Genomic DNA, 3,865 nt, shown 5'->3' on the forward strand with positions numbered 1-3,865 from the left:
TACATGTGCAGCACCTTCAGGCATTTGCAGGGACCATGGGGGACCGCAAAGTGTGTACAAAGGGGCATTGTGCACTTGCATTACATATACCACTCAGATCATGGTGAGGATACTGTTGCACTTAAGGTGCCATTTCCAAATGGAGTAGCATGTGAAGGTGCCCTGACTAGTCCATTTCACATGATTTGTGGTGCACATGGTTTTCACTCATGGTGATAGTGCAATGTTAACACACTATGCATGCCTTTGCATTACCTCTGGCGTACTAAGGACAGCAAGGCAGCGTACATCAAAATGTTAATATACTCTGCATCAAGGTTTTGCTTGTGCATAGCAGTGGGTGTACACATGGAATACCCGTGTATTTTAACATTGTGACAGGTAATGGGACTCAGTTGGACCAGGCTCAGTCCTAACCTTCTCAGACATCCCCAGTACAGCATAGACAAGGGTGTATCAATTGATGTGACCTTTGGCCATCTGCTTCAATGTGTCCTGCATTATGTAGCTCACAATAACCTTGTTGGACTGAGCCATGGATGGTACATATGCATGAAGTTGCTGAATGAACTGTGATGTAAAATGACAGACAATTGTGTGGATTTGTGAGCCCCTTATACAGCCCCATGTTGACACCCACATGTTTACATTGGTCATCCAGGTTATCCATGACGGTTGTCCAGTACTGATGCACCAACAATGTCCCTCCAATACACCCACTAAACTGAGTGACACTTCTTGGGGTGCATTCTGTTACTCCATGGCTATGAGTCCATAATGTGCCACACAGCTGGACTTTGCATACCTCATGGATATTGTCGAGATGCCTGTACCACCAGATGGACCAGATGGTCCATGGGAGAGGTGACACCTGTGTCATCGGCCTGTACCTAGGCTCACATCTGTATGACTTGCCATCCCAGGAGAGCCCACTTGCAGTTTGGTTTTGGCTTACATGAAAGGAAGTCTTAATACTTCTTTCTGGTACTAGTTATGATGAAGTCAACAGTGGCAGGTTGGTTGTTGGATTTCTCATTGCCAATCTTTGGAGTCCTATCATAACACATGTAGCTCCTTCCTAGCAAAATGTGGGCTTAAGTCATATATTTCCATGTTAGCCTATGGAGCTAAGTTTCTACTATGTGAATAAACTTTGATGTGCAGTGTTCCCCTCACCAGGGCATATCACACATCTTTTGGAATGTACATGCTTATAGTTACATAGCACACCATCTCTGGAACACCTAGGGGAGACCTTAGTTGTGAATCTTATGTAAGTTTAAAGTAGATTTACACTTTTGAAGTACATTTTCTTACAAAGTCTAATTTACACACATTTAGGCCTTCATTACAACCCTGGCGGTAAATGCCGCTTACCGCCATGCCGATGGCCTACAACGTACCGTGACCACGGCAGTAATCCGCCACAGGTATTATGACCCACACATAGAATACCGCCACAAAACAGACACCCACACAAGTCCGCCAGACCAAAGGTCAGTGATAAACTGGCAATAGCAAAACCCACACCATTACGCCAACAGGAATACGCCCACAGTATCATGACCCACGAATCAACTCAAAATACACACACACTTACAAAACAACACCACATTGGACAATTCAAAATACACACACCTGACACACATACACACACCACACCCACACACCCACACCACTATAAAACACACATCCACATCACCCACAACCCCTTACAACAACAAAAAGAGAGCTAACTGAGAGAGACAAGACAGGAAAACACACTCAATCACAGGCACAGAACACAATCACCCATACACCATCCACACACATCACAGCACACACGCCAACACATCACCCCACACATCCTCACACATACCACTCACACCACACCCATGGCACCCCAAAGACACCCCAGGTTTTCAGAGGAGGAGTTAAGGGTCATGGTAGAGGAAATCATCCGGGTAGAGCCACAGCTATTCGGATCACAGGTACAGCAGACGTCCATTGCAAGGAAGATGGAGCTATGGCGGAGAATCGTGGACAGGGTCAACGCCATGGGATAGCACCCAAGAACCAGGGATGACATCAGGAAGAGGTGGAACGACCTACGGGGGAAGGTGCATTCCGTGGTTTCAAGACACCAGATTGCTGTACAGAGGACTGGCGGTGGACCCCCACCTACTCCCCCACAACTAACAACATGTGAGGAGCAAGTCTTGGCAATCATGCATCGAGGGCCTCTCAGGAGTAGCAGGAGGACTGGACTCTGGTAAGTCAAATCTTTACTACTATATTCCCCACCCTACTTGCATGTCATCACTAACTCCTACCCCTACCCTCACCCCCATCACTCCACCACCTCAAATATACCCCACCTTCACAACCCAGCCATCCCAAAACCAAGCCTTGCATGCAACAACAATGCATGGAACCCCATCAAAGACCTTCATGGGCACCCATCACCCTAGCATGCCCAATAGAGAGACTCACCCAGCCCACAAAATCACCACTCACACAAGGCCAAGCCGACAGGGAAAGCACAATCATACAGGGAAACAAGCACATGCACAAGATGGCACACGCAGATACATTAACAATACATTTGCATCCCAACAGGACCCCTACCCAACATCACCGGAGAGGAGGTGCCAGCTACATCCAGCCCCCCGAAGAGGCCCACAGTGATGACAGCAGCTCTGCATGCCTGGATCAGGATGACCAACCTGGCCCATCAGGGACCTCTGGACAGTCGGTTGCCCTGCCACAGTCCCAACCCACCACAGACCCTCCCCGCTCCGTAAACACCAGCACAGCACCCACCCAGTGGGCCCATGCCACTGTCCCCAGGACAACGTCAATCAGCAGCGTGTTCACCAGTACAGGGACCCCAGGCAATCAGGGACCTGGGGTCAGTGGCAGTGGGCACACGGTTCAGGGGACAGAGGCACAGGACAACAGGGAAGCTGGGAGGACTGCTGTGTGACAGGGGGAGGACAGGCCCAGGGAACTGACCCTCAACGAGGCACTCTCAAACATCATGGGAGAATACCACCATTCCCAGGAGATCATGGGCCAGGTACTGGCCAAGTTACAGGAGACCCAGCGGCTGCAGAAGGGACAGTACCTGGGGATCAGGGAGGACCTAACTAAAATATACACCATCCTGGTCACCACTGCAGAGGTGCTGGATGACATGGACAAGACCATGATGGAGGCAGAGGCACAACAAAGGGTGCCTGACACTAGCCAAACCGAGGAACAGCCTTCCACCTCTGCCGGCGCTAGTGGACAGGAGGCCCCGCCACAGTACCAACAGGTCACCAGCACCCCACCCCATGCAGAAGGAGAACCACCTCGCAAATGGCCCCTGCGATCCAGTTAGAGGACAGAGAACATTGCCAAGATCCCCGCCAGGAAATAAGACTCTCCTGATTGTCACGCTTCTGTCCCACTCCGTCACCCTGTCCACCTTGAACTGCCATTGTTCCACATCCTATGCCCCATTGGACAATGCACCAGTGATACAAATAGACTGGACTCTAACTGGACATTCCTCCACCATTACCCCAGCCCCTTGCACATACCCCATACTTATTGGCACAAAAATAAACACCCTTGAAACATATACCATACTGGAGTCAGTGTAATGATTCAAAAAATGTATAAGTACAACATTATCAAAGCATTGCAACGTATATGTTCAGTGAAATATACTACAGGATGACCTTTGGTGGGCAGCAGTACATATAGCGGGAGCCAAAATGGGGCACATGGATCTGAAAATAGAGAATAGAAAGGGTACAGTCAGTGTCCATAGACAGAGGGTAAGAGCCTGCCATGTACAATGTCCAAAAGATTACTGAAATTTAAAGTTGAGTTACAG

Source organism: Pleurodeles waltl, chromosome 7 (genome assembly GCF_031143425.1).
Source record: "Pleurodeles waltl isolate 20211129_DDA chromosome 7, aPleWal1.hap1.20221129, whole genome shotgun sequence".
In the NCBI taxonomy this organism is placed as follows: domain Eukaryota; kingdom Metazoa; phylum Chordata; class Amphibia; order Caudata; family Salamandridae; genus Pleurodeles; species Pleurodeles waltl.